The sequence below is a fragment of the Hyperoodon ampullatus genome (genome assembly GCF_949752795.1).
Source record: "Hyperoodon ampullatus genome assembly, chromosome: 19".
Lineage (NCBI taxonomy): Eukaryota > Metazoa > Chordata > Mammalia > Artiodactyla > Ziphiidae > Hyperoodon > Hyperoodon ampullatus.
This window is the reverse complement of record NC_136932.1, coordinates 52,044,270-52,059,816: the sequence shown is the minus strand read 5'-3', so window position 1 is coordinate 52,059,816 and position 15,547 is coordinate 52,044,270.

Sequence of the window (15,547 nt, the reverse complement as noted above, 5' to 3'; positions counted from 1 at the left end):
CTCACTGGCCTCCTTGCTACTTCTTGGCATGCGAAGCGTGCCCTTGCCTCTGAGCCTTGTTCCTCCTGTTCCTTCAGCCTGGAAGACTCTTCCTGCAGAAAACCTGAGGCTCACCCCCTCACCTCCCTCACGCCTTGGCTCAGATGTCATCTTCTCAATAAAGTCTTCCCTGACACAACTGCACACACACACAAACACACACACTCACACTCCTAGGAACTCCCCACCCCACCCCACCCATATTCTGTATCTTACCTATTATGTCTACCTGACTAGAGTGTTAGTTCCCTGAGGGCAGGGATTTTGCCGATTCTGTTCACTGTTGTATCTCTAGCACCCATAATAGATGCTCAGGAAACAGTTGCTTAGATGGATGGTCGGGGGGATGAGCAGGCGGATGCAAGAGACCCAGAGCTGAATAAGGCTGGGTCCCAGCCCTGAAAGGCCTTGAGGTCCAGCCAAGGGAGAGGGACCGTCTCCTGAGTGAGAGGCGGTTTCTACCAGACTTGTGTATACAGAGAAGCAGCCACACCCCCCAGCACTCGTCCCCTCCCCGCCTCAGGACAGGGTCCTCTCTTGAGACTCAGCCTCTCCCTGAACACCCAGGCTGTCGGCTGTGGGCAGAGAGCACCCCAGTTGGCCCCAGGGCGGGCAAGCTGGGAGGGGCTGTATGAGCTGGACCCTGGCACAGCCCTGGCACAGTCTCTCAGTTCTGGAGCATCACTGGGGGAGCTGGGGAGAAGAAGCAAGGAAATGGAGCCCCCAGCCCTCTGATGGTTGTTGCTCCTGTGCCCACAGTGCCTGAAAAAGGCCCTTCCCAGGACCCAGGGTGCTCGAATGCCAGTCCAAGACCCCTCCTCTGGGGAGGGATAAATTAGGAGTTTGGGATTAAAATATACACACTGATATGTATAAAATAGTCCAGTGGTTAAGATTGCACGTCCATTGCAGGGGGCACGAGTTCGATCCCTGGTTGGGGAACTAAGATCCCATCTGCAATGCAGCACGACCAAATATATATATATATGTATGTGTATATATATATGTATATATGTGTATATATATATATATATATAATAGATAAACAACAAGGAAATAGGGACCTACTGCATAGTACAGGGAACTATTCTCAATATCTTGTAATATATATATGACTGAATCACTTTTCTATACACCTGCAACTAATACAACATTGTAAATCAACTATATTTCAATAAAAAAATTTTTTAAAGAAAATCATAATAACATGGGGAAGAAAACAAGACCCCACCACTGACCCACCTAAGGACCTGGAGCAAGTCACCTTCCCTCTCTGAGTCCAGTGTTTTCTCTCCCATAAAATGAGAAGATTTGAACACACGAATCACTCCAAACCTTTTCGAGTATGAGGATCCCCTTCAAAGTATTTTATTGGAGCATCATGTACATACAGAAATGTACACACATCGTATTCAATGATATTTCACAAAGTAAACATGTTCATGTGACCTGCACCCTGATCAAGTAATAAATATTATCAGCTCCCCAGCAGCCTCCTTGGGCCCTTTCTCAGTTCCTATCTCCCCCAAAGGCAAAGATTCTCCTGATATTTAATGCTATAGGTCAAATTTTGCCTGTTTTTGAACAACTCAAGGATCCGTTTTTAACCTCTACAAAATGCTCTTTTGATTTCAGTATCTGTGGTAGCCAGCCTCTAAGGTGGCCCCCAATGATACTTTCTGGCTGGTATTCACACCCTTTGCAGTCCCCTCCCACACTGAATCAGGGTGATTTTAGTGACCAGTAGAGTATGACAGAGGTGACACTGTATGGCTTCTGAGGCTGGGTCATAAAGTGCATAGTGGCTCTGCCTTGCTCTATCGGATCACTGGCTCAGAGGAAGCTAGCCCCCATGTTGTGAACCACCCTGTGGAGAGCTCCACACGTAGAGGAACTGAGGCCTCCCACCCACGGCCAGCACCAATACCAGTCATAGGAATGTGCCATCTTGGAAGCAGATCTTCCAGCCCCAATGAAGCCTTCAGAGGGCTGCAGCCCAGGCCGACATATGATATAACCTCGTGAGAGACCCTAAGCCAGAACTGCTGGCCAAGCCACTCCTGAATTCCTGACCTATGGAAGCTGTGAAGGCTAATAAATGTTTATTATTATTTTAAGCTACTAATTTGGTGGGGGAGGGGGAATAATTTGTTGACAGCAAAAGATAAGTAATGCGGTGTTCATTGACTGAGCAAATACCCAATGAGCCAAACCTCCTAGGCTTTCAGGAACCCTTTAAAGGAATCCCTTCTTAAATTTATTTATTTAATTTTATTCTTTTGGCCACGCCGCGAGGAATGCGGAGATTAGTTCCCTGACCAGGGGATCGAACTGGTGCCCCCTGCGTTGGAAGCACGGGGTCTTAACCACTGGACCACCAGGGAAGCCCTGGAGCCCCTTTTTAAAATTATCTTAATAGTATCCATTCACACTTGAACAAAGGGCCTTCCTTTTCATGCATGACAAAGACTTGGTCAGGCCAAGGACAGCAATGACCTCAAGGGTCTGAGGCCCCCAGGACTGGGCCAGGGTGGGGAGCTATTGCTGACTCAGTTCATCTCTACAGCTCTTTTCCTACTAAAACTCTGAAATCAGAGGCTTTCAGGAAGCCATCACCCAGTTCTTGATCCCTCTACCTCATTGGGTGGTAGAACATGATAATGAGGACCCCAAACTTTGGGCTTAAGCAGTCCTGTGGCCAAATCCTGGCTGCTCCTCTTCCAAATCTGGGTGACCTCACACAAGCAGCTGTACTTCTCTGAATCCCGGTTTCTCATCAGAGAATTTGGAGGACAGATGCCTCGCTTACAGGTTGCTGTACAAAGCAGAAATAACACGTGCCTCATCATGGTGACACTTTGGAAACACTCAGGAAGCCCAGCAGCTGTAATGATCATCAAATCACAGACCGGCAGGTGCTCCCAGGGGTGTCAGGGGACTGAGGTCTCCCTCTGGCCCAGGTGGAGGTTCGGTCCTATTCGGCTGCCCCACGTGCTCACGCCCTCCTGGCTCATCCACACCCCGGCAGCGAGTTTGAGGCACCAGGTGAGCGTACGGCCTCGTGACAGAGCTTGGTGGGAGACGGGTCTGCTTCCTCTCCCTCGTTAGTGTCGCCCGGGGGGCCTGCGCTCTCCTTAGCAGAGGCCTGGATAACGAAGGCCACAGCCTATTAATTGCGGTGACAGTGATAAAGGAAGAGGGGGAGGCTGCTATTTGTCTTGCCCGTAACCTCTCGCATCACTCCAAGATGAATGAAAACTCATTTTCTGCTTTGATTCGGTCTAATTTCCCTGGGCCCCCTGGGCCTGGTGGGGGGAAGGGACTCACAGCCCCTGCTGAGAAGGAATGGAGGGGAAGGGGGGAGGGGTCAGAGGTCACAGAGGGAGGAGGACAGGCTCCACCCACTAGGGAACCAAGGACTTGTGGGGGGGAGTGGTTGGTGCATTCATTCACTAGGCACCAACCGTATGGGGCCTACACAGGTGCTAGCTGATTGGATTCGCAAACAATCCTGTAACGAGGGACACTGCTACCCATTTCACGGATGAGGCAGTAGCGGTGGTGGAGAGAAAGGGGCCTATACAAGGTCACACAGCTAGTGAGGGCTAAAGTCTGGCTTCAGCAGGGAGGGGCTGTCCAGCACCATCACCAGCTCTTTCCTGACACCCACTACATCACCTCCGCCTGGATGAATGAGCAATTTCATCAGAATGGAAGACCCTAGAGGGGAAGGACCGTCCAGGGCGGGGAACTACCACCCACCCAGGGGACAGGAGCGGACGGGGAGGGAGAAGGATGGAGGGGGGTAGACCTTTCTTTCCATCAAAGAGCAGAGACTGACTGGGGTCCTTCTTGGCAGAGCCATTTTCTTTTTTTGTAAGATGGAACCAGACGTGCCTCCCTCCCAGGACTGCAGGGTGGCTGGAGAGGGGGGATGAGTATGCGTATGAAGGTGCTTCACACCTGGTGCTTCCTCTCTGTTTGTGGAAAGGGAGAAGGAACCAGTAGTCGCCCGCGATTTGAGCTGCTTTATCCCAGACGGATGAACCTTATGTCCGGGGGTCACCTGACTCTGAGTCCCTGCACCCACCCTGCCTGATCACTTGCTGCATCACCGGGGTCCCCTCTGATGATCCAGAAGTCCAATGAGGCCCAGAGAGTAAGAGGGGCCTGGGCCCCATGACCTGTCTGCTAAAGTGGCCTCGCGGCCCCAGAGAGCTGCATGGGCTGTGAAGAAGGTAGGAGACGCCCCCAGGTCTGGTTCACAGCAGAAACTCAGCAAAGCGTGTTGAACACACTTCATACAACATCCTCTTGGGGCTCTGGGGCAGACGGTGGAGGGGGTGCGATTGGGAGGAGGTTTGAGGCGGTGCGAATGCGTGAATGAGAACGCGGGTTCTGCGGGGCAGCCTGGTGTGAATGCTGAATGCGTGAATGAGAACGCGGGTTCTGCGGGGCAGCCTGGTGTGAATGCTGAATGCGTGAATGAGAACGCGGGTTCTGCCGGGCAGCCTGGTGTGAATGCCGAATGCGTGAATGAGAACGCGGGTTCTGCGGGGCAGCCTGGTGTGAATGCCGAATGCGTGAATGAGAACGCGGGTTCTGCGGGGCAGCCTGGTGTGAATGCCGAATGCGTGAATGAGAACGCGGGTTCTGCGGGGCAGCCTGGTGTGAATGCCGAATGCGTGAATGAGAACGCGGGTTCTGCGGGGCAGCCTGGTGTGAATGCCGAATGCGTGAATGAGAACGCGGGTTCTGCCGGGCAGCCTGGTGTGAATGCCGAATGCGTGAATGAGAACGCGGGTTCTGCCGGGCAGCCTGGTGTGAATGCCGAATGCGTGAATGAGAACGCGGGTTCTGCCGGGCAGCCTGGTGTGAATGCCGAATGCGTGAATGAGAACGCGGGTTCTGCCGGGCAGCCTGGTGTGAATGCTGAATGCGTGAATGAGAACACGGGTTCTGCCGGGCAGCCTGGTGTGAATGCCGAATGCGTGAATGAGAACGCGGGTTCTGCGGGGCAGCCTGGTGTGAATGCTCTGCCACTGACTACGCACGTGCCCTTGGGCAAGTTGCTTTGCCTCTCTGGACCTCACTTCCCTTACCTGTAAAATGGGCTAAGAATGGTATCTCCCTCATAGGATTACCACTTAGCTTATGTAAAGCACCTAGAGCATTGTTGGGTACAGGTCAGTGCCTGAGTGGTTTTATGAGGGGCATCAGGCCGGAAGGGCTTGTCTGGGCTTGGAATGTGTGTGAGAAGTGAGGCAGCTGACTCCACTCGTGTCCCACCTCCCCGACCTCCTCCAGCGATGTCCTTCCATCTGCCCCAGATCTGAATTGCAAATGGCCTTCCCTTCCCCAGCACTCCAGCTCCAGCTGGAGCCAGGACGGAGTCCAGTGAAGATGTGTTTCTGCCGCTGCAGGATGCCTGTAGCCTGGCTTTGTCTCAAAGGGTCTGCAGGCGGAGCCCTCAGACCAGCGCCCCTTTCCCGCAGTCTGGCTCAGGGGAAGCCAGGCCCAGTTCGAAGCACCTAGCCTGACATTCAAGGCCTTCACAGCTTGCTCCCTCCTTCTCTCTCTGCTTTTGTAAGAAACCTCTGCCCTTTCCTCCCCCTGCCCCCTACCTCCAGCCTCAGCTCTACTTCCCACTACCTGATGAGGTGTGCACTGCTGGTCGTCCCATTCTACAGATGGGGGCACTGAGACTCAGAGAGGTTCACAGCTGACAGGTGGCAGAGCTGGGATGCACAACTATATCTTGTTCACTCCGGAGCCCAGCACTTCACTGCGACCCTGGCCTGCTACAAAGCAGACTCTTCAATTCTCCACACAGGAGAAGTGAAGTCAGGGAGTCAGGAACTGCAATGAATGTATAAAAGGAGCTTCTACAGGAGGTTGTTCATTCATTCATTTGATATTTACCAAGCACCTACTTGGTGCTGGGCACTCAGAGATGATAATGGTTGATAACAGCAACAGTAATGACAGTAATAATGTGACAGCAGTTGCTGACATTTCCTGAGCTCTTACTAGGTACTCGGCACTGAGCTAGGTGTTTTGTATGCAGAGCCTTAATCCTCATGGTAGCCCTACAAGGCAGTTCTATTTTATTTTATTTTATTTTATTTTATTGACGTATAGTTGATTTACACTGTTGTGTTCATTTCTGCTATGCAGTAAAGTGATTCAGTTATACATATATATTCTTTTTCATATTCTTTTCCATTATGGTTTATTACAGGACATTGAATATAGTTCCCTGTGCTCTACAGTAGGACCTTGTTGTTTATCCATTCTCTAGATAATATTCAATAGTTTGCATCTGCTAATCCCAAACTTCCAATCCTTCCCTCCCCACCCAACCCTCCCTGGCAACCACAAGTCTGTTCTCTATCTCTGTGAGTCTGTTTATATTTCGTAGACATGTTCATTTATGTCGTATTATAGATTCCACATATAAGTGATATCATATGGCATTTGTCTTTTTCTGACTTACTTCGCTTAGTATGATAATCTCTAGGTTCATCCATGTTGCTGAAAATGGCAGTATTTCATTCTTTTTTATAGCTGAGTAATATTCCATTGTCTGTATATGCCACATCTTCTTTATCCATTCATCTGTCAATGGACATTTAGAATTATTATTACAACATTATGGATGAGTCAACTGAAGCTCAGAGGCCTCAGGTGTCTAAGGGCACACAGATTTCATGCACCTGAGCAAGAACTGAACCCTGCCTGTTTTGCATAACAATGACAACGATGGCGATCACTGCCTAGCACATACTGGGCACTTTCTGTGTACCAGACAGTTTGCTAAGCACTCAAAATGACAACATAACCTTGGGGAGGAGTGACAGGTTTAGACTCAATAAGCTGATTCATTCACCTGCTTCCAGACTTACGGGGAGCAGAAGGCCTGGCCTCAGTCTCTTCCTGCATAATCACGGGCAGCCTGCAGGGTTAGGCAGGTCTGGGTTCTATGAGGATCTGTGAAATGGGAAAATGCCAACCCAACTCACAGGATGGTTGTGAACATCTGGAGCATTCCTTATTGCGTAGGATTGACACTTTCTAGCCTGAGAACAGGCCTCCCAGCCAAGGTGTCACAGGTCCCAGAGCATCCCGTCCTCCTCCTTCCTTGTCCCACCTCCACCCCTTGTGGGGCCCTTTGTCCCCTCTGTCCCCCTCAGAAGCTCAGCCACTTCTGCAAGGGAGCACCTGCTAGATTTTTTTTCTTCCACCAAGTTGTGGGTGGTGACATAGCAGAGACACTTGGGGTTCCAGGTAAAGGGAGAGTCTGAGACTCAGAGAGAAAAGTGGGGGAGGGGAGGAGAAAGGAGAGAAGAAAAAGAGAGATACCAAGAAGGAAAGAAAATTGAGGTAAAAGAGCAAAACAAAACAAAAAGACCAGAATCAAAAGACTAAGACATCAACGGACACCACGGAGACAGAAAGATGGAGACAAAAAGATGGAGACAAAACAGAGAAAGGGCAAAAAAAGAGAGAAGTGGCCGAAGCTAGAAAGATGCTGCCAGAGAAAAAGTGAGTCGGAAGGGAAGGGTCCCTCAAGCAGCTGGGGAAGGACAGGGACAAAGCTACCCCCCTCGGCCCCAAGCTGAGCAAGGCTTTTAGACTCTAGCGTCCTGCTGCTGAGAGAGAAAAACCTCTTCTCCCACATTCGAATGAGTTTGATATTCAATCAATGGAGATTAACTCACCGAAGGTAAGGGGGTTTTACATCCATAGGGAAGTCAAATACGATTATGCAGATGAGAAAATTATCCTGAGATGAGGCACATCTCATATATGATCATTCCGGGAAAGGGTGGACTCCCACGCTGATTAGCAATATCTTCAAGACCAGACCGAGATGGGGAGATGAGGACCCAGAAGTGGTCACTTAGGGATGCGCTGACCAGGAATCCCGCTCGGAGAAAATGGTCAGAGATGTCTGCTCCCTGATGTCCTTTTCTGGAAAAGAGGACACTCAGCTTCAGTCAGGGGAGACCTTAATGAGAACCTTGACCCTGCTGTGTCCACTGAAACTCTTTGGACCTCAGCTTGCTCTTGAAACAAAAGAGCGCTCCAGAGCAGGTCTTCTCAAACTTTAGAATGAATACAAATGACCCGGAGATGTTGGTTCTGATTCAGTGGGCCTGGGGTGAGTGTCTGCGTTTCTAACCAGCTCCCAGGCGATGCTGAGGCTGCTCATCCGCAGGCCACACCTTAGAGGGCCCAGCTCAGTGGTCCTCACCACTGAGCTGGGCATGTCAGAATCACTTGGGGATTCATGCCACTGAGTGGCATGTTAGAATCACTTGGGGAACATTTAAAAAACTGCCAATGCCCAGGGCCCACCGCAGACCAATTAAATTCGAATGCCCTGGAGAAGAGCCTGGGCGCTGGTATTTTTTAAAAGATGATTCTAATACGCAGCCAGGGTTGAGAACCTCTGGCCTGAATGATGCCTGGGTTCATGAGAAGTCTGTGGATCTATTCCAAGTCTCCAGGGACCCTCATGCCCCCAGACCCTCAGAAGCCACAGACGTGGGCGGGGCCGTGGAAGAGGTAGGGACTGAAGCTGGGGTAAGTAACCCAACATGGGATGGGCGGAGGACACTGCCCTGGGCCTGCTGGGGAGCCCTGATGGTAACTGCCAAAATCAGCCCTTGTGTATTAAACACCTACTCGCTACAACACATATAGTCTCTACTACATATATTCTACTATATATACACATGTATTCTCTCCAGCCCTTAAGCGGAGATATTATCATTTCCATTTGGCAGATAAGGAAATTAGGCTCAGAGAGGCAAAGCGATTTTCCCAAGGTTGTAGAGTCAGGATTCGAACCCGTCTTTGTCTGACCCCCAAAGCCCCATGCTCCTTCTACTCTAGCCATTGCCTGCCACTCACCGGGTCACCTTACCCAAGGGAGTTAGCGGCTGGCATCTGGGCCCTAAGGCCTGACTGAGCCAAGGGGGTCCCACTCTGCCAGCTCTGCCTGAAGTAGGCCGACCTCACGTGGTAGAGGTGGGTGAGCAAGGGCTTGGAAGTCAACAGCCCTGGGTTCAAATCCTTCCCTTAGAGCTGTGTGACCTCAGGCGAGTCATTTACCTTCTCTGAGTGACAGACAGGCTCCTCCTTGGCCAAATAGGGATAATGAGATCAACTTCCGGGGTTGCCGAGAGAGGCGATGAGGTCAGCTAGCACATGTGTGACATGGAGTAGACACATGTAGACAGAGTGGACTCACGAGTGTGGACAGAGTAGATTTTCCCCTTGTGAGGGGATGGAAGCTGGTTGAGCCAAGCCTCAAAGGTTCTAGAACTGATGACTCTTCACTGCTATCCTCAGAAGCCCAAGAGCCAGAGCCTTGGCCAAGGGACCACAGGCCCCTCATCCACTCAGTTGGTGTGACACCAACATGGACATGAACCCAGTGCTTCCCAAGTGATGCATCAGGGCCCAACCCCGGGCTGTCTGAGCCGCATCTGGACTTGTAACCACTATCTCCACAATACGGATGGCTGGGACTGGACTCTCTGCCCAGAAGCCCACCGGGGCAGGTCTCCTCTGCCTCCCCAAGGAAACTTGGGGTATGGCCCCCAGCACCTCTCCCAGAGCAGGTGCCCCATTACCTGTTGGTGAGCGGGGGTGGGGGAGTTCTGGCCCTTGAGTTCCCCCCTGTAAAGAGAGGCAGTGGGCCTGGGCCGTCTCCAAGGAACCTTCCAGCACCAGACAGCCTTCCTTTCCTCTCCCAGGAATTTGCCTCGGAGAACCGTCCTGCGTCCGGGGCTGCTGAGTAGGGTTGCACCCTCCACCAGGGGCCAAGTGGGGCAGGAATCCAGCCTCTGATCGGCTCACCAACCTGTGCTTCTTTTGCTAATTGTCACAAAAATACCCCGTGTGTTGTCGGGGAAGAACTTACCTCTGTGGGCCTCAGTCTCCCGGTCTGCAAAATGCAGCCAGTAATGGTGCTCCCTGAAGGTTCAGTCCCTGCCTACTTCCCTCTGGCTTTGCGTCCCTACAACCTCCCCTCACTGCCAACCGCACCCAGCACCCCTGGCCTCCAGGTCCTCTAACAAACAGAGACCTAGAGCAGGGGTGCCCTGGGCAGCCAGCAGTGGATGACCCCAGTCCTCATTCTGTTTCTATCTCTGCATCACTCCCCAGGATCTCCCCCAGCAGCCAGGGCAAGTGAGGATGCAGGCGAGGAGAGAAAGAGAAGAAAGAGAAGGGAAAGGGTCCTCAGCGGGGGAGTTAACAGCTGCCTACGGGCTCACTGCTTTCTCTGTTTTCTGTGCCCTCGACACTATATTGTCTGTCTCCGTCCATGTGTGCTGGGTGCTCGTCTGGGCACCCGTGCGTGTGCGTGAGTGCATCACTGTGACTTTGTGCCTGTGCTTGTCATAGATCTCCGCGTGTCTCTTGCTCTGTGTGTGCCCACCTGTCTCTGTGCCTAATGCATGTGTGGGTCTGGATATGTGTGTGAATCCGTCGGGGAGCGGTTCTATGTACGTGTGTGTCTGAACAGGAGTGTACAGCGTGTAGTGTGTGTGCACACGTGTGTGTTCGAGTGGGTGTGTGTCAGTAGGTATGGGTGTGAGTCTCTGCATGTGTCTGCGTGGGTGCACATCACAGTGGGTGTGAGGATCTGAGCGTGTGTCCAGGCGAGTGTGTATTAGTATGGAGGACGAGTGTCTGACTGGGGTGCATCAGCATCTGTGTGTATCTGTGTCTACATCGGTGTGGGTGTATATCGGTGTGTCTGGTTGTATCTGTGTGTGTCTGGGTGGGCGTGTATCTGTGTGTGGTAGGGCGTGAATCTCTGGGTGTGTGTCTAGGTGGGGTTATCAGCTTGGAGGGTGAGTATGTGCGTGCATATCACCATGTGTATCTGCTCATCTGTTTACACGGTGTAGGGTATGAGAGTGCATGTGCGTCGTGTGTGGGGACTGTATATCCTATGTGAGACCAGGTGAGTGTATAGCAGTATGTGGGGTATGTGTATATGTGTGTGTGGGTGTAGCAGTGTGTGGGGTATGTGTATATGTGGGTGTGGGTGTAGCAGTGTGTGGGGTGTGTGTGTGCCCTTGAGTACATCACACAGTGAGCATACCTCTGTGTGGGTCTGAATGGGTATGTTTCAGTGTGTGGGAGTGTGTATATCTGTGCATGAATCACTGTGAGAGTGTCTGTGTATCCATTTCTGGAAAGGAGGAGAGTGTGTATCTCTGTGTCTGAATGGGGCGTATCAGAGTGTGTGCGTGTCTGCGTGCGTGTCTCTAGATCTGTGGATCCGTGTGGGTCTGCACCTCTCCAGCTTGGCTGGGCCCAGGCACTGTAAATCCATCAACTCCACATGATTTTGTCAATCCTGACAGCTAACTTCAACATGACGACAAATCTGGCCCCAGAGGATATTAAGCAAAGACACGTGAGCCTATAATTTTCTGCTTCCACGTGTGAGATGCTATAATAATCAAAAGAAAATGAGTTTCTAACTACCCCAGCTCTTTGTGCTGTTGCCTTCATGCCGGCTGCACTAATTGAATCACCCGGCACCACTGTATCAATGGTAACTTGGGTATTGGGGGGTAATCAGGCGTGTGGGGGGCACCAGCTTGGAGAGGTGCGGGGGCTTTTGTGAAGGTCCCATCTGCCTTGTGCACCAAAGCCGCCCGCTGCCCGTCAGCATTTGGCTGGACAAGTGAGCGACTGGAGGGCAGCCCCTCACCGAGGGGAGGGTCCGGGAGGGAATGCCTGGGGGAGGGGGCACCTGGACCCAGATGCTGTGGCTCCAGCCCCTTGGTCCCAAAAGGAGAACTGTGCAAAAATAATAAAGATCCAGACTTTGGAGATAGGCCTACCTAGGTTCAGTCTGGCTGAAGGTCCGTATGTCATTTGACCTCTGGGGCTTGGTTTCCTCGTGTAGAAAACGGGGTGACCTGTCTATCTCACAGGGATAAGGGAGAACACACAGATTAAGCACAGAGGAGGCACTCAGGAATCGCCATTATTTTTGTTGTTACCGATGTTTACCAGTGCTTTACCATGCCTTACCTTCACGGTGTGAGACAGGGCTCATTATCCCATTCTACATCTGAAAAAACTGAGGCTCAGAGACGTTAAGTAACTTGGTCAGTTGAGACACAGCTCTCTCTATACAATTGTGGGGTTTGAAGCAGGTCATGTGTGTGTGTGTGTCTGTGTCTGTGTGTCTGTGTGTGTTTTCAAAGAGGGAGGAAAATAGTTCCTGGTGGCTTCTGGAGGTCCCCCACCAAACAGTCCTGTGACTCAATAAAAATAACAGCTGCTCACCCTTGTATAGCACTTACCATGGGGCATTTACTGTATATTAACTCCTATAACCCTCATCCTGAGTTTATGAGGTAGAAATGCAATTATCCCTGTTTTACAGATGAGAACACTAAAGTACAAAGAGGCTGAGTAACTTGCCCAAGGTCACATGACTGGTACGTGGTAGAACGGGGCTTCAAGCTAGGAAGTCTGTCTTCACAGTCTTCATTTTAATCTACCACGGGCCTCTCACTGTTGTGGCCTCTCCCGTTGCGGAGCACAGGCTCTGGACACGCAGGCTCAGCGGCCATGGCTCACGGGCCTAGCCGCTCCGTGGCATGGGGGATCCTCCTGGACCGGGGCATGAACCCATGTCCCCTGCATCGGCAGGTGGACTCCTAACCACTGCGCCACCAGGGAAGCCCCACCTGTTCTTCTTAAAGATCCAGTTGTACTCTCACCCTTCATCTTGTTCCTCAGAATCTTCTAAACTAAATCCTTCATTTGCCTCCAAGAAACGTCCTCTCTGCCCAGCCAAGGGACCATTCTTCCTCCTGAAATGAGCCTCCAGAGTGGGATGGAAAGTTCCCCATCCCCAAACCCACTGTGCCTCCCCATGTCAAGGTGGGAGATCACCCCATGTCACTCTCTGGCTTGGGCCTCGCCACTTCCAATCAGACAGCAAGTTGTCACCAAGCAGCTGCTCTGCACCTGGACAGGGCAGGGAACTGGGTGCTGGGAAGAGGGCTAAAACAGGAAATTATAAGTCCATAGTTTTGTACAGCACTTTACTGTTTGCAAAGCTAGGAGCAGTAGAAAGGGAAAAGGCTTTGGAGCCAGGCAGATCTGGGTTGTGAGTTTGGCACTGTCACTGACTAGCTGGGGGCCCTTGGGCTTGTTACTGAACATCTGTGACTCAGTTTTCTCAACTATAAAATGGGAACAATTTTCCCCAAAATATCAGGAACAAGGCAAAGGTGTCTGCCCCTCACCACCCCTACTTCACAGTTTACTGGAGACCCTAGACTGCAGTAAGACAAGAAAAAGAAAAAAAAAAAAGACATAGATTGGAAAAGAAAAAGAAAAACCATCTTATTCACAGACATGATCATGTTCACAGAAAACCCTAAGTAACCAACCCTCCCCACCAAAAAAAAAAAAAAGGTACCGGAACGAATGAATTTAGTAAAGTTGAAGGATACAAGGTCAATATACAAAATCAATTGTGTTTGACATACTAACAATAAACAATTGGAAATTGAAATTAAAATGGGGATGTTAATCCCACGCCACAGGATTGCTGGAAGGAATAAAATGAGATAATATTTATCTTGAGGTACCTAGCTCACCTACTTTCTCCTGAATTTCTTTAGAGGTGTAAAGAGAAAGAGGCTGGTAGAGACTCTCACCCCACACCCATCCCCTCCTATCTGCACCACAACACCTGGGAGGGGTGCTTCAGATATGTCCTTAGTAGTTCTGCCAATTACACATCTTAGGGCTTTATTTATCTACAGATATGGGGGAAGAGGTGGGTGGATAGGTGGTTCATCAAAATCGGGGGCTCCTGGGAAACATATTGCCATGAACACGTGAACGTTGCCCATCACGTGGGTTGCCTAGAGGAGGACCTGAGAGCCACAGCCTGTACGCACCCTGCCTCTCCTCCCTCCACCTGCTCTTCTCATTCTGCTATTATTCAATACTTCTGCTGAGCCAGGCCCAGGATGTACAGTGCAACCTGGATAATTCTTAGGTCAATCTCAGCCTGGGTCATATCCAAAAGGAATCCAAAGAGCTTCCAAAAGCACTGATTGGCAACAAAATATTTACCAAACTCTCTTGGACAAGCAGTAAAGTGAAGAAAGAAATTACATCACACAACATACAGCAAAACTCTCTCAAATCCCTTTTAGCCCGATCTTTCCCCAAAGTCTCACATGGCTTTTTCCTTTGTCTCTCCTAAAAAAACTTCAACTCTACTGTTTTTGGCCGCCACCACTTACCAACCGCATGGATTCTATTCCGATCCAGCTTTTACTGCTGATAACTTTATGCTCTTTTTTGGGTAGGAACTCTATGGGAATCTGTGCCTATCCCCTGATCAGCTCAGGTGTGGGAACGTTGGGGCAGGATTGGGGGAGAATGTAAGTATTTAAAGGTAAGGTACACCTTAATATATTGGTTCCTGCTCATCAGAAGCCCTCAAATCACTCACAACCTTGTAGGGGGAAGATGAGTATAGACGGTTACAGCACACACAGGGACACTCTCCGAGAGGCAGGTTCAACACACAACAGATGCAAAGAGGTGGCTCAGTTCCTTCAGAGTGGGGGCTCAAGAGGAGGTGGCATTGACCCAGGGCTTGAAGGACAAGTAGGCATTCATCTGATTGGAGGACAGAGAGGAAAAGGGGAAAGGAACTGGCAGCTATGCTTCACCTCCTAGCGCTTGGCCTTCATTATCTTCTTTATTACCCACCCACCCCAATAGTTCTGTGAGGTGGGTGTACCTTAATATTCCCATTTTACTGATTTGGAGATTGAGGCCCAAGAGGAAAATGAACTTGCCAAGGTCACCCAGAGAGTAGTCAACACAAGTAGGATTGAATGCTGGTCTCTATGGCTTCAAAATCTTTATGGTGGGCAGGTGGATGGAGAGGACGAGAATTTCAAATATCCCCCATGTGTGGAGGGCTAAGAGTGGAAAAGGAGACTGGTCACCAAGTCGTAGTAGCAGAGATAGTGGGGTGCAGATCAGCGTAAACAGTACACCGCCCTTGGTGGGAAAGGCAGGAAAGGCTATGAATGTGTATCTGCTTATTTTTGCATAACAGATCTCTGGAAGGGTACCCAAGAATTGGGGATGTTGATTGCCCTTGGGATGGAAACTGGGGGGTGGGGGAGCCCTGGGGGATGGGAGGGAGCCATTTCACACTCCCTTTTATGTTCTCTGAAATTTGAATCATGTGAATGTGTTACCTGTTCACAAATAAACCAGATTGTTCTCAATAAAATATGCAAACAAGTGAAAGAACAAGCGTTATGCAGTCATATTAAAATTCAGAATAAAACAGTGCCCAGACATTGACCATGCACTTGAGGGAGCATGAGATGGGTCACCTCTGGGCCGAGGGCTTGGCCCTGGGGGAGAAGGGATGTGCGTGGGAGCCGGAGAGGAGAGCCCCGGTGAATCTGAGTCG